The 23,967-nt window shown below is 41.6% G+C and overlaps 1 protein-coding gene across 3 annotated transcripts in view; it reads right to left on the bottom strand.

Annotated features, from left to right (window-relative positions):
- The window catches only part of Nebl (nebulette), a 348,833-nt gene that overhangs the window by 155,396 nt on the left and 169,470 nt on the right, over window positions 1-23,967 (bottom strand). Inside the window, exon 1 of one of the 3 annotated variants that reach the window (XM_038334492.1) lies at window positions 16,172-16,221. The exons of the other annotated variants lie outside the window; for them this stretch is intronic. The gene's annotated coding sequence lies outside the window, so the exon portion shown is untranslated. Of the gene's footprint in view, window positions 1-16,171; window positions 16,222-23,967 lie in introns of those variants that run through there. 3 annotated transcript variants of the gene reach the window in all.

Genomic DNA, 23,967 nt, shown 5'->3' with positions numbered 1-23,967 from the left:
GATGGTGACAATCATCCACGTGTCCAATTAATGGTGACCATGTGTGTGGTATCAATGCCAAACATGTAGTGCCAGTGAAAATGTTGATTCAAAGCAAATAAACAAACAAACAAACAAGACCACACTGACAAAGAAAACTGGTGCCTGAGTACACAGATCTTTTAAACTGTTTATCCTTTAGATAGCCACTCTCATATTAAAGATCTACATTTTCTTTTGTTTGGTTTGGTTTGGATTTTCGAGACAGGGTTCCTCTGTAGCTTTGGAGCCTGCTCTTGTAAACCAGGCTGGTCTCGAACTCACAGAGATTTGCCTGCCTCCACCTCCCGAGTGCTGGGATTAAAGGTGTGCACCACCACCACCTGGCCGATTATGATTTCTGAATGCCAACAGCTTAACTCAAACACATCACAGACTATTACCAAAATCAACTGAGCTGAGGCACCGTGTATAGTTAAATGACTCACAACACAGACTATTACAAAATCAATTGAACCGAGGTACCATGTTTAATTAAATGAAGGACAAAATATTGCAACAAGAAACATTCTTAAGTGCCTCTTTTGACGTATCAAGGCCTGGGAGATGAGCAGTTTCCAGTTAGGAAATGGTTCTTCCAGAAGTTAGGAACTTAGAACACAAGTAGCATTCCAACTGTGATGAAGAAAGAAACCAGAGCAAACTGGGAACCAAGCAAATGCACACAAACCGTCGAATTAACACAAAATATCATAAGGAAAGTAACCTGTCCTTAGTCTCCAAGGGCCACAGCTGATGAGTCTTCTACTCTCTTACATACGCTTGCTCCTAACAGACTGATAAGAGCATCAACAAGGCTCCTAACAGTCCCTCTGCACCTGCAGTGGTGTGCTCCACCAGGCAAACACAAACTGCTCATCCAGAGGAAAACACGCTTCCTCCATGTTTTCAAATATGGGGTGGGGGGAGTCCCTAGAGTGAAAATGAAAACCAATGAGAAGCAAATCTATTCTAAAATAATTATTCTTCCCATGCACACTGTACATTAATGGTACTAGGAATGCTTCCATTTTGACAGCTTTAACCTCACTGATTGAGATCAACCGTCATTTTTAATCAAAAAAATTTAAAAGACTAGTCTCATTAAATTGAAATTTGTTTACAATATACAAGTAGGAAATCTGAAAGATGATTTGAAAGATGTCCTTTTTCTGTTCTTCCATGGGAAAAAACTATTGAATATACTATTGAAAAACTATTGTGGCCTCTCAGTTTGTTGGATAGTAGTGAAGGCTTCAGGCTGAAGACAGTGTCATTGTTAAGAAGCGTTAGCATGAGGTCTCCCTGCTATGTAATAGTCACTACCATTTATTAAGGGCTTGAGGGTGGTAGACATTGTACCAGGTACTTTGCAAAACATTTTGCTTAATATTCAAAAAAATTACTCTGCAAAAGACCTATTTTGACATTTTTTGTACATGAAATATATGGAAACCTATATGGGGTCCACCTAAAACCTATTCCCACATACTCCCTACTTCATCCACCCAGGGATTCTTGGGAATCAGCACTTTCTTCATGGCCTATGCCCTTAACCATGGGCTGACCCAGAGAACATCAAACTCAGCTAGTTTAAGTCTCCAAGACTGGGAGACCTGAAGATTAAGATACAGAGGGAGACTCCCACTCTGGCAACTGAAACTCTAAGATATAAAACTCTGGAACTATCTATAGCCATGCTTGTCCCTGCTAGCACCCACAGGGCTGGCTTTAGTTCTACATCCTGTCTTGATGGCCTCTGAGTCCTGGTACAGCAGAAGTCCTGGAAGGCACATCGCTTCTCTAGAGTTTGGGACTCGTTACCTCTGAGCTATCATTTTGTTTTCTTTTGTTTTGAGACAATAAGGACTGAATTTTGTATCCCATGCAACCAAAACTCCTAGTAAGGAAAACAGGCTACCATCCTGGCTTACTGGCTACCATCCAAGGCCAGTACTGCCACCAAAGATGTAGTAGAACCACAGATTGCATCTGAGATCTGCTGTCCTCCCTAAAGTCTTTGCTCTCCCTCCCCATCTTTGCCAATTTGAAGACTGTGTAGAAGTCAGTGTATCCTTTAAAGGAAAATGAAGTTTTAATGAAAACAGACCAATAGTTCTTTCAAAATTCTTTTAACAAAATAACGTTAAATGTTAATTCTTTTAGAAGACTTTAAAATACTCTTAAACAGTATAAACAAGACCAAGATCGTAAGTAATTTTCTTATGAGTTGTAGTCACTGGTCAATGTTGATGATTCTTTAATGGCTACACATGCTACCAGTTAGATGCCCAATAGGTGTGCATCAAATGAGTATCTAAGATAGCAGCCTGAAAACGAAACTCTGAAATGACTGCAGTCCTGAAAGTCTCTAAGTTAATTCAGTATTTCAACAGGGAAAAATTAGATACCAAATATAACTCGAGCAAATTCCAAGGCTAGGGAGTTAATCTTGAGAGATGAGCTACTCAACCCATCTGTAGACTGATTGCTAACCTCTAAACCAGTCTGTAGACTGATTGCTAGCCTCTCTCAGCCGCCTGCCTGTAGTGTGCACATTTCATGACTCAGTAAGCACAGGCCATTCTAGGGCACTTGCAGTCTTCTCGTCTGCTTCAGAGAGGCCCCATCTAGGAGGGTCCATGGCGAGGACCTCGGTGAGTACATATCTATGTAAATCTTCCAGAAGGGCTCAGAGGATTTCCTTTCCCTCTAGAATAAACATTGCAAGAAGCAATGGTTTGGGTTCGTTTTATTTGTTTTTGTTTTGCCTTATAGTGTGGGAATACAGGAGAGCTGGATTGTATAGTTATAAAGAGAATGAAGAAAATGTGACCCTTAAGAGTATCCTAAGTGGAAAAGAGGGTTCAGGTGGAGGGTGTCATGAGAGCTTTTACTTCACTGAATAATCCTGATTTTGGAATGCCACTGTGCCCAGGCCCATGCACATCCCACTCAGACATTTCCACATAAGTGAGAATATAGCTATTTGAGAAACAGGAATTCATTGGCGTTGCCAACAAGCCAGGTGGTCCCACTGTTGGGAAACCATCTGGTCTGAGTTTTCTCTTTGTCAGCACCATCAGTACATCAGTAGCAAGAGCTATTATGAGAATTGTGTGTATTCAGTCCTTTAAATAAACTCAAACAAAACTACCCTGAATGTAAATTTGTTATTTCTTTGAATTATGCTTTCAGGCTAGAGTGGAAATCGTATCAAGACAGCTGAGTTATACTCTAAAACCCACCTTCACCACGTAGCATCATAAAACTGTATTGCATAAAGCTAGCTGTGCCTTCAGCCTAACTCCAGGAGCACCTGGAGGCTGTGTCAGCCTCTAATGGGGTCATGTCCATCCAACCCACCACTCGCAAAATGGAGAATTTTCTCCTGAGGTAGCTGCCAAAACAAATCAATATATTCAGTGTGTTCTGTCTAGGGTTTAGATATTGAGAATGCTCGGATTTTGGTACTTAATCAATTAAGGGCAAAGGGGCTCTAGGAAAGTTAGATCCAATTAATCAAAGATTCCATGGCTCCTTGTCCTGTGGACATGACAAACTAATAATAGGAACTCACCAAGTCACCACCTGCAAGTTCCTGCCCTGACTGCAAAGCAGGCAGCAAGGGTGCGCTACAGAACGTCTGGCTTTTTCCTGTCCCTAAAATAAGGGAGGCTGGCTTACTAAAAATGCAGGCTCTCCACGGCACACACGTGTGAACAGACTCTGGCATTAATTAACTCTGTATCCTAAGACCTTAATCTTAGCTTCAGCCCAAGATAAAGTTCCCAGGCCCAGATGTTTTTATCAGAATACTCAAAAGTCAGATCTCCCTAAATGCCAGCATCTCCCCTCCAAGGCAGGCCTCCATTTCAGTGCCCTTTAGATAGAAGCCAGAAGTCACCATGTCACATCCACTTAAGAAGGGACAAATTAAAGAGGTTAAAGTAGTGACCTCAAGTTAAAAGAGAAAGAGAGTGAGACCGTGGAGATGGCGCTCCTCCTCGCAGCAGGTCATCCTCGCCCCCTTTCTCGGCACCACGGTTTGACTTGTCGGAACCGCTTTTCTTCCTCGGCACCTGACATCTAAATCATCCGACAGGCACGTAACCTTATCAAATTTCTAGTTACAGTGCAAATAGAGGTAACAAACCATATCCACGGAAATGGGTAGCAGCCACACAAAGAGCTGGGGCTGCAGCCAAGACGATGGCCACTCCAGGCCTGCTGGCCTGAAAGCCCCCGGCAAAGGGAGGAGGTCCGGGCAAGATAAAAGTTCCATTCCACAGAATCCAATCACCGCTCCGATTCTCCTGCCCGAGATCAAATCAACCGAAAGGCTCCACATCAGGGTTGAAAAGCATCGTGAAATCAATGGTGTTTATCCGCTCCAACTAGCACTTAAGCTTAAAAGGTAAATGTGACTAAGGCATCCGAGTGATGCCTTTGAAAGCCCTGGGCCCACTACTGAACACAGTAACACAAAGAGCAGTGTTATGAAATACCATTTCCCAGTGTGGTATTGGTATGCAAAGATCAGCACAGCCTCAAACAGCTTCCTGCTAGTATCTGCACAGGACAAATGGGGAAAACAGCAGGTAATGGGTCACATAAAAACATCATCATTTGACCAAAATTCATTATGGACATGAAAGCAACTGTCACAATAGTAATCACTATGATGCATAATTAATATATGCTAACAAATGCATTTCCCAAAAATTACCCAATTTAAAAACATGGGATGGGACATAAACAATCCTGTGTGTGGTTATATGGACAGGTGGAGGTCAGAGGTCAGTCATCATCGCTGGTCCTCAGGAGCTATCCATGTTGGTTTTTGAAGCAGGGTCTCTCGTGGTGTCTGGAGCTCACAGATTGGGTTAGGCTGTCTGCCTAGCAAACCATGGGGATCCGCCATGTCCACCTAGGTGTCAAGTGGCTCCTCACACTTGCACAGCAAACACTTCCCCAGCTGACCTTTCTCCCCCGCCCAATCAACCCTGTTTCAAAATCTACTGTTTGTTCTTTCATGTGAATGCTCTGGCTTGTGAAATTTATGGAAACACTACCAAAAAATAGGGAATTAAATATTTTTCTTAAAAAACGTAATGAGCTAGGCAATCATCTAATTAAAAGGCAAACTCAAAATTAGATTTAACTTCATCCGACCATAAACATCTTACTCTCCTAGTTGAGTTCTTTAAATTCCAGTCCCAGAAAAACCTCAGTTGGGCTGAGATACTCACATCAGGACACCCAATCCTTTTAATTTTCTTAATGAACACAGATCAGAAATAGCCGAAAGCGTGCTGCTTATTAGGATGAGGGTGTCACATCTCTGCTACCCTACTTGTCAGGTCTCTTGGTACAAATGACAAGGAGAGGTAATGAGACACTTAACCATCTCAAGAGTTTGGAAAGTCTCGGTGTTACGACTGGGCTATACAATGCCCCCAGAGACTCCTGTGTCTACAAGCTTGGTGGTCAGCTAGTAGCTTTATTTTGGGAAGTCATGGACCCTTCGGGACATGGCGACACAGTTCATTGGGGGCATCTTCCTGTGATGCTGCCTGTCTCCTGGTTCAAGCATATGCAGGCCCAGCACCATGTAGTCCAACTGCCACGGCCACGGCCACTTTGCCACCGTGCCCTTCCCACCACAGATAGCTGAAATAATCCCTGGGCCTGGGAGCCCCAATAAACCTTTGCTTCTTGAAACTGCTTCTGCCATGTATTTGTCACAGTGAGCCATTAATACAATGGAGACTTCAGAGCTCTAAGGAAGTGCTTGTGGGAGTGGAGAGAGAGCAGTTCCCATGGGCCATATGGGAGCTACTCCTCTACAGGAAATTCAGCCACCTGTGTTAAAACTGTACTCTAGCAAAGGTGCTCTGAAGACATTTTGTGGGGGGCGGGGGGTTGATTTTCTGTTTTGTTTTGTTTTGTTTTGTTTTGATATGACTCTCAGACCCGGATGGACTGGTTTGACCTTAATTCTGATCTTAGACAAATATCAAAGTGTTGACTGTTGGAAGAACTCAGATAAGTCAAAGAGTCTTAATGCCCATGCAGTACCTATCAAAACCCACCGTCTTACTCTGCAAGTGCTGGTCCAGAATCCCTGTGCCCTGAGAAGCATTGACTAGAAAAGATGCAAAGTTCAGACGCAGACCTACAAAGCCAAGGAGACATCCTGAGAGGAGGATGTCTGCCCCAAGTGTAATCAAAAGCTAAAACAGGCTTTTTTTAAAGGGGAGGAGGCAGAGACAGAGAGATAGTGAAAACAATACAAAGTCATTTTGCTGTTGGTTTCGGAAATACAAAAACGAAAATAAAAACAAAAGTAAAAACAACCCAGTCTGTGTTACTTCCTTCCTAACACTACAGCTTTTCACAATAAACACAAAACAGCTTGCTGCTTTTTAAGGTGGCGGGCACTCCGTGAGTACCCAGCATCCATCACCTTTTACTTGGGGAACATCTACTCTTTCATTGAAAATACTGCTCTCTCCAGAGAGAAATAATTTGAAACTAGCTAGAGCATTGCATTTGCTTCTCAGTAACAGAAAAGCCAATCAGGGCTAGGGGATCCCAGGGGCACTGTTTCCCGGGCACCTCTCTTCCATAGGTCTTGCAGCTAGACAGATGCAGACTGAAGGTGTAGCAGTCACCTTGCTACCAGAAGGCAAGCCAGACTGAAAAGCAGACACAGGATTGGGAGATGGGACATATCTGAACCCCTTTTGGCAGTCTTCCCCAAACACCGACTTCACTCAGTGAAGGCATCAGTGCCAACAACTCTGACGCTAGCTGGCGTGGAGATACCTAGCACTAGCAACGAGCACTCCTAACTGGTTCATTCGTCTGCATGCCATCAGCCCACAAATATCTAAAAGGCCTTGGGGGTCTTCTAGATTGCTTTCCTCTCAGTATCATTCCTTCTACGCGCCAGGCCAAGAGGTAACACAGCTGCTTGTGTTAACCAGAAGAGTACTAACCGGAAGTGTACTTGCATATGGCTTGAGAAGGCAGTGTGCAGTTACAGAATCACAGAAATCGCCATCAAGTGATTTCTATGATACCTATGAAACATTTAGTTATATTGCTACTATTGTGTGTCATGCATGCATTTCCACACCTGTCTTCACACACATGATGAGCATGCAGAAATCATGGAACAATGCAGTGGAATCCATTCTTTCCCTTCACTTTCTCAGGGGCTCCAGGATCAAATTCAGGAATCAGGCCTGTGAAATAAACACCTCAGCGTTGAGCCATCTCACAAATAATTTTTTAACAAATCTCCAGAATAAAGTCCTCTCCCCCAAACAACTGCACATAAATAAAATGTTGAAAGCATGTGCATGGGTAGAAATGCAATTACCACTATTGATTGAAATCATCACTTTCAGCAAAGTCAGCAAAGGGGTCCTGACTTTTCTTTGTGAAATAGTTTAACCGGAGCAAGAATTCAGTTTTCTAGAGTTTTCTGGGGCATCACTATTCAAGTTGCTGGCAATAGTGACATCAAAGCAAAATAAATGAAAATACAGCCAAGATACTATGTAAGGCAGTTTCCAGAAGTGGGATCTTGTAACAAGAAAGCTAAAAACAAGATAGCTATGAATCAGCGGCATCTAGTCATGATCCCCTGTTTGTGTGGAAAGACATTTTCTGCATTATGCAAAATGTCTAAGCATGGGGACAGACAAGTATCCTTTCGAATACATGGTCATCACACTTAGGACATTGACAAAGGTAATCAAAAATTCTTACTATTGGGCTTGGAATGCAGTTTGGTGGTAGGGTTATTGTGGCTTGTTTAAGGCACTATGTTTAATTCCTAACAATGAAGAAGAAAGAGGAAAGGAGGGGGGTGAGGGGGAGTAGGGGAGGGAGGAGAGAAAAGAAGTTCTTGCTATGCACTTCCTCAAAACCATCTGTGTTCATTATCTTTGGATATTTTGTTCCTAACCAACTTGAAGTTTTGTTTTTCAACTATAGTGTTCTTTAGAAATGCCAATTGGAGGGGGCGCTTAAGAGATGGCTCGTTGCTTAAGAGAATTAACTGCTCTTCCAGACAATCAGAGTTCAATTCCCGGAACCCACTTGGCAGCTCACAACTGTCTGTAACTTAAGTTCTAGTTAATCTAGGTCCCTCACACAGACCTACATGCAGGCCAAATACCAATGCACATAAAATAAAATTATTTAAAAAAGGAAATGACCATTAAAAATCCAGGCATGAAGTACAAGCCTCCTTTGTTACTCAGGAGGCTGAAGCAAGAGAATCATCTGTACCTGGGAGTTTGGGAAAGGCCTTAGCAACATATTGATGTTCCATCTCCAAGGAAAGGAAGTAAGAGAAGTATCCATTCAAAACAATAACAGATAAATTCTGATAGCAAGATGATCATGCCCAAGTTTTGCAGAGATCTGACTGTAAAGTGGATCACCATACAACCTCAGATGCTCACTAGAATCTTCACCTGGGATCCAGTTCCAACAAAAAATAAAGAACAGGCTGAGCTCAGAAGCAGGGACAGTAGGCAACGGCCCCGTGGCTGAGAACATACACAGTCAGAGGGCAAGCAATGAAAGTAGCTCAACACAAAACCCTTCATGTGCAAGGTGATAAAATCACCAACCTTCTCCGGAGGTCTAGGATGCAATACCTTATTATCTGCTCCATAAAACATTCCAGAGAATTTGAGAGGAGGGATGGTGAGAACAATTGCCCTGAGACTAAGTCTCCAGCCAACCCTGAGATCAATGAATGCCTACATGAAGGCAGAATATGGACCCACCTACATAAATCATGGGAGCGGTACAAGGGCGCTTGCTGAAGAACCTCTGGCAGCTGTAACATCAAGCCTGGAAACCCACCATCCTTCAGCATGTCAGTTCTCCGAAGCCATAAACTTACCAGTTGCTATGAAATTGCAGAATTGTACCCAAAATATTGTTCCTATGTATTTTCAGGTACCCAGTGATAAGCAGTTCAGTCTAATTGTGTATGGGCCACAGAAAATTAATGTAATTGGCCTGTCTAGGACCAGAATCCAAAACTTGGCTTCATTAGAATATGGCTAGGCCTGCAGAGCCCCCACCACTAACTAATGAGACATAGCCACTTATGCCAGGTGTTTCAGACTCCAAGTCTACACGGGACACACACAACACAGCAGGCAGACTATCGCTATCCCTAAATGTATCAGACACAGTAAAACACTGTGATTGACTGTAAGTTATACCTTAGTTAATCAACTCAAACAATCATTTGAAATGCCTTGGGGAGCTGGCACTTAAAATTCTTCTACAGCAATTGCTTTCTTAAAGAGAAAGTAATTGACCCTAACTTATCTATTTAGTAAATCCACGTAGTTTATCAAGAGGTAAAAATATTAAACAGCCTACTCAGTAATTTACTTTTAATCAAAATCTATAAAAAGGAAAAAGAGCACTTTCTAATAATGAGGTTTTCCAGGCGAACATCCAAAAGCCAACAGAAAATTTAGATTTTTTTAAAAGGGGGTTCTTCAATCTTCTAAAACTTACAGTTATATTAAAAGCAAGTATACAAGGAACATTGAGTTTTAAAAAGTTAATATCAAGCATGTGTAAGCTACATTGATTTCTGATCTCTCTCTAAATAAAACCTCTGTGACAGTGTTTCAACTTAATAACAAAATCCTTCTTTCCAAGTCATCTGAAGGATGTAACTGTTAATTTATCTGATAGAATCCAAAGTACAAAACTCAATAAATTAATGGAATAGAATGGTTTTTGTGTGGAACAAGATAAGATATTGAACAAAAACTATTATATCTAGAAAGAAGACAAACTACTTAAAGAAAATAGGGAGGGGGCTTTGCCACAAGAAGCATTTTGTTTAATCAGGATTTAATAATGAATTTTCCCCATAAAACTTTGAAATTGACTTTTAAGCTATAAAAAAAGAAAATATTATTTTAAAATACTTATATCTGAGAGAGACACACACAGAGAAAGAGGGAGAGAGAGAGAGAGAGAGAGAGAGAGAGAGAGAGAGAGAGAGAGAAGCAGATTCACAGAGACACAAAGAGCATACAGGCATACCACAACACACATGTGGAGGTCGTAAGGCAACCTCTGATATTGGTGCTGAGAACTGCATTTTGCAGTCCAGCTGGCTGTGAGCTTCCACGAAGTCTCCTGTGTCTGCTTCCTATCTCGCAGAAGGAAGGCTGGGATTCAGCTGCTGTGCTTCTGTCTCTGACCTCATGTGAGCTCTAAGAATCCAAATTCAAGTCGTCATGCATCTGCAGCAAGTGCTTTCCCCAGTGGGCCTTCTCCCGGGGCCCCCAGGGGAGTTCTATAAGCTGGGGCCGCTGTTTCATTCCACGGTTGTTTTCATTGTGTATTGCTTTCACAAACATCTGGAGCCAATAAATTCATAAAGAGGTTTATTCGGTTCACAATTTGGAGGTCCACGAGTAAGGATCTACCTTAGTTTGACTCTGCTGCGGGCCTGATGGGTACACCAATGGCATGACAGACATCATGACAGTGATGGACAGACAACAAGGAGTGAGAAGCACTTCCAGGAAAGTCATGCAAGGAAGATGCCGGGTTTCACACCCCATTTTGTGGGAATTAAGCCAATCAGCCTGACCGGCCTTAATCCTCTCCCATGCCAGTGCCCCCATTACCTAGCCATCTTTCCTGCCACTTCCTAACGTCTCCACTATTGCGGAGTAGTCTTCAGCAAATAAACCTCTGCTGAACACACAAAACAACATAGCCAAACTATAACCAGATATAAAAGAAAACCCAAAACATCCCCACCATTCATTTCTCAACACTTGCTCACTGCAACCTGGTTTGACCATGCCATGCCACAATTAGTCTTTGTTTCATGCACTTCACATGTCTAGAACTCCTTTGAATTCTGAAATAGATCTCAGCAAATCCATCTCAAGGAAGGCTCTCAACCCTGTCTAGGGATTTTGTCCAAACCGGAGTCTAGGACACTCTAATCACATTATCCCTGAGTGAAATAGCAGAGCACGGATCAACTTTATTACCATGAAATCTCAATCAAAGCTGCTAATTAAATTGCATACTAGCCAGCAATGTTTTCTCCTTAAATCCAACCTCCTCGGCTTGGTTAGTTAGTATAGTGGTATATTATTTGTGTCTTCATAAATAAAGCTTGCCTGAAGATCAGAGGGCAGAGCAGCCATACTAGTCAGCCATACAGGCCTAGGAGTGGTGGCACACACCTTTAATCCCAGGACTGGGGAGACAAAGGCAGACGGATCTCTGTGAGTGTTCAAGGCCACCTTGGGATACACAGATTGAATCTGTCTAAAAAGAGAAACAGAGCTCACACAAAGGTGATCCCAGCACTTGGGATCCCACACCTTTAATCCCAGCACTAGAGAGATGGAGACAGGAGAGATATGACTGGGCAGAGAGAGGAATTTAAACAGGAAGAGACAGGAACTCAGTGGAGTGTGGAGTGTAAAGATTCATGGAGACAGGACCCTGTGGATTTGGTAGAGATAAAAGGTCTCTCTAGTGGTTGACCGTTTTTCTCTTCAGGTTGAACCTAATATCTGTCTATGAGATTTTATTATTCATGCTACAAGTTAGATATGCCTACAGGTGCTTTGGATGAGGATGCTTGTCAAGAATGAGAACCTGAGTTCAAACAAACATCAGCAACACGGGGTGGGGGCCGGGGGAGACTCTGCTGTTCTGGTTCACACACACACACACACACACACACACACACACACACACACTATGCTGATCCTGATAGTCAAGCTATATACAATGCACACATCTTGTCCCTATGCCGTACATCAGGCTTGAATGCTTGGGACAAAATTCAAGAACTATAAATAAGAATTGAATTATATACTGAGGTCATAAAAGGCCCAAACCACATGAGTGTGGACCAAAATCATTCCAGGCTATTGTGGAACTCTTTGGTATGACCACACACACACACGCACACACACACACACACACACACACACACACACACAAAGCAAACAGTCTCAGTCGTAGGCCAGGCATGACACACACCTTTAATCCCAGCACTCAGGATGCAGAGGTAGGTAGATCTCTGTGAGTTAGAGGCCAGTCTTGTCTACAAAGTGAGTTCCAAGACAGCCAGGGCTGTTACACAGATAAACCTGTCTTGAAAAACAAAAAAGAATAAAGAAAAAAAGAAAAGAAGCAACCAAAAAACTCACCTCCCAAACACATTCCACAACCTACTCATCAGTGCTAAAGATAAAACATGCAAGATAAGGTACAGCACTAATTATTTAAAGTTTATGTAAATTATAATAAAAGTAATGTTTAAAAAAAAAATCATATATCCCACATCTAAAAGAACCAGGGAGCAAATAAACTTGTGACTCATGAGATTCTTAGATGATGGGGCTTCCCATGATGCCATATCTTTATTTCCTTTTTTGCTTTGGTAATAAATAAGCATTTTAAATACACATCCCTTTAGGTTACGGGTATGTTCATATCCTGGACTTGGATGCTGTGGCATTATGGACATGATGAGGCATTATGAACACTGCTGAAGGAAACTGACTCCATCAGAGGGTTACCTTGCAAAAACAGCAGTACATGACATTTTACGGTCCTCTTGCAAAGTTCTTCTTCATGCAAAGTTATGTCTCTGTATGTGTTTTTCCCAAATGAGCTCAATATGACCATCCAGCATCTTACCATATATGTAATCCACATGTGGTGGATTGGAAGAAAACACCCCCCAAAAGGAGTGACACTATTAGGAGGTGTGGCCTTTTAGTACTAGGTGTGATCTTATTGGAGGAAGTGTGTCACTGTGGAGGCCGGCTTTAAGGTATCAAATATGCTCAAGATACTGCCGTATATCTCAGTCTACTTCCTGTTGCCTGTAAGTTGTAAAATTCTCAGCTACCTCTCCAGCTCCATGTCTCCCTGTACACTGCCATGTCCCACCATGATGATAATGGACTGAACCTCTGAAACTGTAAGCTGCCACCTCAATTAAATGTTTTCCTTTATAAGAGTTGCCATGGTCATGGTGTCTCTCACAGCAATAGAAACCCTAACTAAGACATCATGCAAAGCAATCCAACCATTCAAAGATTGGCTCAGCTGTTGTCAAGAGCCAGGTTAACCCACTAAGAAACAAATAGCAACTTTAAAATAGTACTAACAGTATGAGGAATTTCACATCTCATTTACTTCAACAAAATATTCAGGCTAAAAAAGTAATCCAAGAGAATGGTTATTCTCCCCTTGCCAATCTCAGTGGACATTTGGGCTATAACTTAATGGTGGCATCCTGCTACTATTCTAATAGGCCATTTGGGTATCTCTCAGGAATTTTTGACATTGTGATATCCCTGAGTGATGCCTAAAAAGGTCTGGACAACATGATCTCTAAAACACCTTCAGAAAATAGGTTTTAACTGGGGATGTAGCTCGGTGGTAAAGAGTTTACCTAGCACACAGGCCCAGGTTTCAGCCCCTGCATTAAAATAAATGAATGAATGAATGCGCATGACTAAGCATACTTTCTGTGATCTTACAGCTATCTCAACATGTCAAAACACAAATGTGCATACCCATAATTTACACACAGTTCTTGAGACAATTAAACCACAACAAGTAAGTCAGCTTCTTCATTTCATATGTTTAGATACATGGCTTGAAATCTTGACTCTCTGGAGTATTAGTTTCATGGTATAATCTAACCAAAACTTACTTGAACCTTAAAAGTAAATAAATGAGACCAACGATGTGAGCATGTGTTCCTTCCAAACACTGAAATAAAGACAGGGAACAACCAATCAAGCACCTGCTTTATGTTTACAAAAACTTCTTGTCTCAATCAATTACAATAATTATTATCAACTTCCCCCTTTTAAAAGGATGTTCCTCACTTACTGTCTTTAAGGTCCTCTTTTATCAATCCTAATGTAACATTATTTATTTGTATTTAAAAATCCATTCCCCAGCCAGGCATGTAATCCCAGAACTTGGTAGCTTGAGGCAAGAGGATTCTGAGACTGAGGCTGAGCTACCTAAAGAGTTGAGGTCAGCCTGGGTACATATCTAGCTTAAGGGAAGCATGGGATACATACTGAGTCTTGTTTTAAAAGAAAATCCTGATTATGTACTTCTTAGGTACTGGTTAGACTAAATGCTTGTTAAACAGAAAAAAAAAATGATCTGCATTTTCTAGGACATTACACCATGTTGCTGTGTTATGGATAATTTACTGTAAGCAAGCATCCAAAATATACTGACTTTCATGCATAAGACATAATCTGCCTAAACTGTATGCTTTTCTTAAATGGTTTCTCTTGATGACCTCAGTGGTGATAAGTTGGGTCACTTTCACTATCTCTGAGCACTGCTGCTTCTCGGTCCTTCTTTTCTGTCCTCTAGGCTTATGTGGGTACCAGCTGCTATATTCTGTTCCCACCATACCCTGCCTGTATTCAACACACCCATTGAAGGTCTTCATTGAACTCTGGCTTGCTCATGGCCCTCTATTCCAGTCTCTCAGTTGCTTAGTGACCTTAGCATCACTGATGGAATGCAGCTCACCTCTCCACCCCTTGATATGGCCAAGTCCTTCCAAGTAGTCTATCCTCCACTCAGCGCAGCCCCCACTCACAAGAGACACAATCTAGAGCGTGTCCCTGATAGCTGCACTACCTCCCACATCTCTGTCAAGTCTACCAATCAGTGTCCAGCTTACTTTCCAACTTCCTCTTTCGATATTTTGAACTCAAACCGGAACTTCCAACCCACTAGTTCTGCATCCTGTTGTCTACATTCTCAGTGTCTTCACTTCCCCAACACGCAGGAGTCTCCCTTCACTCCTAGCTTCATTTTCTGGGATCCCAGCTACTTGCAGTCAGTCAACAACGGATCAAAAATATCAAGCACAAAATCCCAGAAAGAGACACGTCTTAAGTTTTGAATCGTGAACCATTCTGAACAACATAAGATATCTCAAGGCATATTACTCCGTCTCCCCAAGCTGTGAACCATCCTTTTAGCCACAAGGTCCAGCTTTTGCACATCACCCACCCAAAAGTCAGTCAATTGCCATGTGTGGTACCAGAGTATCTGCCATGATACTGCTGTGCTTGTCCTTTGAGTCACCCTTAATTTGCTTCACAATGGCCTCAGATTGCAAGAGAATAATATAAGCAATTTTATTACACTATATTGTTACAGTTGCTCTTTATTGTTATTAGTTGTTATTGCTAATTATTTATTCCTTATGTAATTTACATAAAGAACTTTGTCACCAATCTATATGTGCAAGAGAAAAACACATATACACGTAGGGGTCAGTACTATCTGAGATTCTTAAGGATCCACTGGCAGTCATAAGGACTGCTGCAGAACTTACATCCCATGCTCCACCATTATGATCACTCAAATACCTTTAAATTATTGCTCTCCCACTCCCTCCCCTTCTCTCTTGTACTCTCCTAGCAAAACCCCAACCCACATAAGTCCCCGCCCTTTATTTCCCCTGCATTACATTCTAAATGCCCACTACGCCAAAGAAAAGCATTGAGCCGGGCTCTCTGGTGTCATTCTAATTTATGACCTTTCCAAATGCACTCTCAGCCTTTCCTGGCAGCCTCACCCCTCGTCCCAAATTTATTGCTCTCTCACTTCACAGTAAAATTATTTCTACGCTGTCCTTCCTCCTCCGTATCCTGCCAGCCCAGCCTTACTCATTCTCAACAGATAACTGCAACTTTTAATTCCCTGTGGCAAGAGAGATTACTCAAAGAAAAAAAAACATCATTTTCTCACCAAAAATTTCACCAGTCCTTTGTTTTCTTTCTGGCCCAACCGGATGAATTGTCCTGAATCCTTAGCTAAAGTCAGCTCTTTCACTAAGAGCTGCCCCCCCCCCGTCTCCTCTTCACCCCTCACCTCTCATCCCTATTGCCCTGTCATGAGCTCTGCTGCAAAATTAATCCCTGTCTTCTCCATGTCTTCCTCTACAGGGCACACCTTATTTACAGATCAACAAAATGTATCACTTAGAGCACCACCTTTACAGCAAACTTTTCAGAGCTCTTTACAGCAAACTCCTCCTACAGTTACCTACTCACAGCTTTGATGGCTGCTGGTCATGGTGACATTCCAAGTCACTGTTTGTCCTTCTGAAGCTACTTTTAGCCAAAAATCCACTGAACCACATTGCTAAATTTGGTGATCAATTATTAGTCATCAACATCTCAGAAGTCTTTTAACCAAGTCAACCTCACCCTACTGAAATCAATTCCTTCTTTTACCTGCATCCCATAGCTTAAAAATCCCTTGTACACATTAGGAACTCAGCAAGCATCCTTGGAATGAATAAATGAATTGGTTTGATTTAAATTTACACTGCTCAGATGTTTCATACTAAATAATCTCAGTATGAAATTACGGTAAATGTCAAGGACATGATTGCTTTCAGAATTTTAGCTGCCAGAATCTAGGTTATTAGTTATTTAAATAAATGGCCAATTTTCTAAAGTGATGCATTTCATACAAATGAACAGAAGATTTTTTTCAATCGTGGGAGGTGTATGCATAAGAAGTGCTTGTCCCTTGAGGAAGCCAGGAGTCGGTAAACTGCATTATTCCCCAAAAATGACCTTGTTCAAAAACATATTTTATTGCTCTATTGGTTACTTTCCTGTTGCTATGATAAAACACCATGGCCAAAAGCAGTTTATGATGGAAAAAATTCTTTTGGATCACAGCAGGGAGGCATGGAAGCAATTGGCAGGCGTGGCAGTAGGAATGGGAGGCTGAAAGTTCACAGCCTCAGTCACAAGCACAAAGTGCAAAGGGCCAGCCGCACACCGCATTAGGAGGCTATATAACTCCCAAGCCCACCCCCTATGGCGCCTTCCTCTGTCAAGGCTCCACCTACCAAAGGTTCCAGAAACTCCCCAGTGTCATCAACTGGGGCCAAATGTTCAAATCTCTAAGCCTACAGGGGATTTCTTATTCAATCCATTACAAATGCCCATACTTGCGACTTAGGGGAGAAATTTCTGCTTTTGCAGAAAAGGATTTCAAAAGATGATCATTCAAAACCATCTAAATGAGCAGTGTGTGAAAACTAAACTATCAGGAAGCATGCAATCTCCATTGGCTGAAAAACTCAATGGGGAAGGTCAACTTTTCAAAATATTGATTTATGAATCCAATGCAACACCAAACAAGATCCCAACAGACTGGTTTTCAGAATTTCACAATTTATTTAACATATTGGTTAATGGAAGCTGCTAGCCTGGAGAGAAATGGGATATTAATATGATAGTGAGGTTATGGCAGAGGGACAGACACACTGACCAAGAGAAAGAAACAGAAAACCTAGCAATGTAACCACAGCTGCATAAATACTGCATATGCACACACATAAACATCATACACATCATACACATGCAAGAGTGCACGTGCACATAAAATATTATTAAAACTTAAATTAATCTTTAAAAACTTTTTCTCAAAAGCAGCCAGCAAATTTCATTAAACTGCCCAGAGGGCATGACATGCAAAAAATTAACATCTTACATTTTGCCACACAAGAATACTTAATGTTAAAGGCTGGGTGTTTGTGGTCTTCCCAAATCTAAGGTAAAGCCTAATCTCCAATGTGCTGGAGTTTGACGATAGGGATGGATGTCCTTGTAAGGGAATAGAACTCCTCTGTACATGCATGCCTGAGTGAGCTTCTCTTTCCTTGTTCTCCCTCCCTCCCCCCCCCTTCCTCTCCTCTTCTTCCTCTCCCTCTCAAGCTTGACAATTTGAGTTTGATCCTTGGAACCTACAGTGGAAGGAGCAAATAGACTCCCAAAAGTTGTACTAGGACCTTCCTACATGTACCTTGACTCACCTGTACACACACACATGCACGCACCATGCACAAACACATGCACACGTGTGTACACACACATAAACACATACACAAAATATTAATAACTGATTTTAATTACTAATCAAATGAAAAATGATTATTTTCTTTTACTGCTTCACTCCTAATGTAACTCACTCAGTAATCTCTCACCAGGAAAAAATACTTGCTACTTTTTAACTTCTCCTCATACATAATTTCTTGATTCCTGATCACTAGTCCTAACCAAGCCTGGTGGTACTTGGAAGGCTGAGGAGGCAGGATCTTTAGTTCAAGATCAGCCTGAACTATATAGTAAGATCCTGCATCCAAACCAGACAAAGTGAAACCAGATCATCTGTCCCTTCACCCCCTCTGCTCCCTTGCCCCTGCTCCAGTCTGCTCCCATGACCCTCTTCTCTACCCACAAACCTGGGTTTTTTATTTTGCACATCACAATGGCTCTATCCACTAACCAACCTCAGTTCCACACAGCAAGCTAGCTAGCAATTACAAATTCTGATAGTTTTTTCTCTATGAGGACAAAGACTAACTTAATATAAAGACTGCATAAAAAGGGTACAAATACTTCACGCTGATTCACCTAGCAATTCTGTCTGTAGCAGATGAAACATTCCTGTAGACTTCATTTCTATTACCTTAACAGGGAATTGAATCCATGACTTAATGAAGTTTATACAGGAGATTTTTAGAGCCACCTATGTGATTGTCAGCTCTAAAAGTAGTCAAATGATGTTTGAGGAAAAAGAAGATTTTTTTTAAATTTAGTAGAGTTCTTTGTAAGCAGACAGTTTTAAACTTTGGGAATTCTTTAGCTTAGTGTGGTAAACATTTGCATATTGTAAAACTGAGAAACTAAATCAAATTTATTATCAAAATGAATGGAAATTAAATCAGTGAGAACTTTTATGCAAAACAATTTTTTTACTTGATATTTGCTTTCTCGGGATATTAAGAAAATGTGCAGTTGACAAATCATGACTGTAAGAGCAGAGATTTTTTTTTAATTTGCTTTAGCTGATGTGATTTTAAAAGGTAATTAGATAAAATACTTCCACTTTTGCTTTTTTTAAAACTAACATAGTATTAATAATAACTAACCACTATAGTTTGTAGTGGCTTTTTCCATGCCTTATGGCAAACTAATACTTTTAGAACACTCTTTCGAAGTGACATCATGTTGACACATTTAAAGTGTTGCTTGTCCAAAGTCTAATTTGTAAACTCAGTTTTCAACCTCCCTTGCAGTTAGGACATACACTTGGGACCTAGACACTATTCTTAGATATACTCACGGAGTCCTTATTCCCTGAGAGATGGTGGGAAACAGGCCTCATGGGTAACCTCTGCTCTGTTGATGCTCTCCCCACAGGAGAAGTTCCAGAACACAGACCCAGTTACAGCAGGAGCAACTGCACGCTCCCATTGGCAGCTTTCATAGTGTCCCTGTGCCATTATTGCACTGGGAAAGCCTGTCCCTGGCTGTTGTCTTCCACACCTAACTCACCTCCCCTCACTGCACCCTCCGTTCTCAGGGATACCAACTTTCCACTACTAATTCCATTTTCTCCCTATATTAACAGCAAAATCAAAAGTATGCAACTTAAAACTCAGGATATTTTTAAGTCATTTAACTTTTTTAATATGGACTAATGTTATTAAATGTATAGAATAAAAAATTAAATAACTATATAATTAGCATTTAAAAGTCATATTCATATAGTCTCTGTTCATGAAATGCTTGTCAGCAAAGGATATCATCACTACACTGTGACCAAGAGAGGCAGTTAAGTTATAAGCAGCATTGATTTCTTGGTAGGATGATATCCCAGTTTGCTTTCCATTGTGAAAAACACCATGACCAAAAGCAACTTGAGGGGTGGGGGATATTTCTCTTTGAGTCAACTTTCTTATACAAGCCAGTACCACCTGCCCAGGAACAGCGCTGCGCACAGTGGGCTGGATCCTCCTCTATCAATCAATAACCCAGAAAACTCCCCACATACGGCCACAGTACAATCTGACCTTGGCAGTTTCTCAACTGAGACTCCCTCTTCTCAGGTAATGCTTGGTTGTGTCAGTTTGTTAAAAACTAACCAGGACAGGCAAGATCAGGGCTAGGGCTGTAAAGACACTCATAAACCTTACCTTCAAATGAAACTTGCAAAGGGCATGAGGGCTTTTTAGTGCTCATGCCACTCTTTCCATGACCATGATACAGAAAAAAACTACCCAGAGTCAGTGACTGACAATAGCCCCACTTATTTTTTTTTTAATGATGGGTATACAAATTCACCATTGTGTCTATTAGGCTCCACATTTCAGAGTAAGCTCATGTCTGCCCCACATGTTTTCCTATACTAGGAGCTACCCAGAACGTAGTCGTACAGTAAGTGACAGGGTCTGCAGATGTCACACCACACACAGAGGAAACAGATACAACGTCTGCTGGGATCATGTCTGCCCCGGGTCACATAACCAAGGCCATGAATGGGGTGATAGCATCTCAACCAGTAGAGCATCCTACAAAGTCATGAGGCATATGTCTAAAAAGGAGAAGTGATGGATGGGGGGAAAGCCTCGCGCTGGATTACAGAAGTCACCCAACCCATATCTACAACGTACCATCCTAATTAGCTATTAAGGAGAAAATACATGTGTTTGTTATAACCCAATGGGCTTAGATCGGCCACAGCCACATGAAGAACCGCGCCATTTTATGACATCATCATCTCACAGCTTAAATGTCACATTTCTCCAACTAGCAAATTCTTCCCGCCCTGTAATTTAATCTGCCTTTCAGGCCAGCTAGCTAAGTCAAGTTTTCTCACATTTTGAATTACGTCATCCTAAATGGAATACACCTTGTCAGTGAGTCATTTATTTGATGTCATACTTAATTGCTCTCTTTAGTCCCTGCATGTGTAGTCAATTTATCAGACAAAATGGATCTGAACTTGAAACTGATTCCACAGAAAAGAGGCTAGAGGCCAAGTGCAGCTAAGGCATCTCCAGAGGGATTCTTCAGTGAAGTCAATCCATGGCATCCAAAAGAGAGTAATTGCATCTATTCTACATAAATCTCCACCCTGGAAATCCCTGCAGTAATTGATGGCTATGAAGATGATTCAAATGTAATTAATTTAATGTCTTTTTGCTTTCAAAATTCAGACTAAGACATAATTTGTTTCACTGGCCAGGATCTAAGAAGCCGGGTTTTTAATGCTATATCAGCTACCTCAGAAAAGTAATTAGGAGGTGGCCCGTTATTTATAGCCAGCTCTCCTATTAGTAACCACCAATACCCATGAGGACACTGGAAACCTTCACTTTTGATGCAAAGAACCAAGTTCAAAACAGGGCAAAATGTAAAAGAGAAATTGTCTTGGGGAAGAAAAGAAATTAAACAACGTACACTCTTCTAAAAGCCACACAATACCTCCCAGAAACAGAGAGCAGGGGCCCAAGGTCAATAGAACCTGAAGGGCACTCTGACATCACAAAGATGATCTCAGGGTATAGGGACTGTGGCCAGCGCTATCTTACTGGGACAGGAACAGATTTCTAATGACATCAGGTGTAAAGGTAGTTTCTCAACCACCCTGTCAGTAAGAAGAAGCATAGGACCATAGCTGCCATTTTTGTGCAGAATTAAATCTGCCACATAAAAGGGAACAGGTCCCTGAGCTTGATCAAGACTTAAAAGTCGGAATTCTTCCATTTGGCGTAATTATGAAGAGTTTTCAGCAACACTCAGGAATCCCAAAGAGCTGCTCTCTGGAAACTTAGGAGACAAATCCATCAGCAAACTCAAGCAGGAGAGGGTGGGGAAGCAAAGAGAAGCCCCCAACTTCACTGTTCCTTATTTTGGTAAACTGCAGCTAATAATGACATACACCCAAATATTCCAGGAGGGGCTCATATTGTCTTGTAATTCACAAAATCTACTTTGATAGTTTATTCTTGAGCCATCCTTGCACTTTGGCAGCTAATGCAGCTGTCTCTGATGCTCCTGAAAACGCCGTTCAGTTGGAAAATCATCACTTCTGAGTGGAGGAGCTGGTGGCGCTGGGTGCTGTAGGCAGCGGGTCTTACTGCATTCCAAACGGAATACCCCCGAGCACTAATGATTCTTCTGTGGCAGTAGTTGGTATTGCTGTGTTTAACCAGAAAGTTCTCCCCACTCCAAGGAGAGATTCCCTCCCACCACTAATCTCTGCCAGCAAGTTCCAGAGAACAGCATGACCAATGGACTCCCAACTCTGGTGATTCCACGTGGCAGTCTGGGGTCCCATATTCATCATGAACCTGGAAAAGATGCTTCTTACATAGAAGGATGATCAGTCACTGTGATGTAGCACCCTAGCCCTGAGCCACAGGGTTGCCAGAAAATACCCAGGTTGTTGAAATTGTCTCTTTCCCGACCGAGTCTACATTACATAAAATATGCCACAAATAACTGCATCTTCTCACATAACTAAGACTTGCCACTTAAAATGTCTTGAAGCATGAATATATTTTGGCTTGGATTATTCATCTAATAATGTCATTTGAAATCTTGCTCTTGGTTTAAGTCATTGAGCACAAAGGGAGATGTTAATATATATCTTAATCATCAGTAGACTATCTTACAATTTGTCCAAGTTGCCTATAGATTTGAAAGGTAACATTATTATTATTATTGCTTTAAAATTTCACTAATTCAGCAATATGTATGCATTTAAGTAAAATAAATAAATATATATCTTTGTGTTTCTTTTCTGAGAGAAAGTCGCTCCTACTGGCTTGAAACTCACCTACATTGGCCAGCCTGGCCTTGAACTCAGAGAGATCCTTCTGCTTCTGCTTCCCTGGTGCTGGGATTAAAGGCAATAGGTCAGAATGTGTGATTTTTAAGGTTAGCCCAAGCTGGTCTCATGCACAGGATCCTCCTTTTTCTCTCAGTCCCTTCAGTATATCCCTCTGACATGGTTGCTTTTCAATTGCTGTGCTCGAAACTTCTAACAGGAGGAACCTAAGGAAGAGTCTATTTGCATTCAGTTTCAGAAGGTGTAATCCATCCCAGTTACAGAAGGTGTGGTGGCTCAGGCAACAGACACTGTGGTGATGGGGGCTCACTCTGTGCCAGATCAGGACATAGAGAAAGCACTGAAACCAGAGTCCTAGATGTAACCTCCAAAGGTCCACCCTTAGCAATCTGCTTGCAACTGCTATGGTTCACCTCCTCAGAGTCCCACAGCCTTCTGACTCACCACTATCCACATGAGAGCCCAAAACATGAGGCTGTAGGAGACATTTCCAGCTCAACCTCCATCAGAACCATATGGTTGAATTAACTAAATACTGCCTGGATCACATCTGTCCGCTGATCTCTCCTAAATCCGTGTTCAGATTGTCTTCTAAGCCCCTGAACTATTTATTTCTCAAGCATTTTTCATAATAGGTCAGACTATCTAATCATCTGCAATGTTATATTTAAATCTTACTAATTCTTATAAATCAGAATTCCACAAACATTGAAAGTATCAGCAAGCAACACCTCCCACCCCTCTTCTTTCTTCACTTTGGAAGGAGTAACACTGAAACACCTAATGAGGCCCTGTCATGACCAGCCAATCCTGGTTATTGTCACGACTAGCCAATCCTGGTTATTGTCACGACCAGCCAATCCTGGTTATTGTCATGACCAGCCAATCCTGGCTCAGCTTTGTCACTTTAGACCATGTCCCTTTTAGCTAGGGATGTAGCTCAGTGACAGAGCACCTGCCTAATGCACATGAGCCCTCATATTCAGCCTCCATTGCTGAAAAAGTAAACAAACAAGACAAAACAAAAATAAATAAGCAAATTAAATAAATAAAACTTTTAACCTCCTCAAGTCTATCCCAATGAATCCTGGACTTCAATTCTTCAAAATGCTACCCCATGTGATCCATTCATGCACTGTTGCTATGGTAACCACATTTTGTAATTATGAACTCAATAACCCCTAA

Source organism: Arvicola amphibius, chromosome 6, assembly GCF_903992535.2.
Source record: "Arvicola amphibius chromosome 6, mArvAmp1.2, whole genome shotgun sequence".
NCBI lineage: Eukaryota > Metazoa > Chordata > Mammalia > Rodentia > Cricetidae > Arvicola > Arvicola amphibius.
Note: the sequence above shows the minus strand (reverse complement) of the source record. Positions and strands in the feature narration are given on the sequence as shown.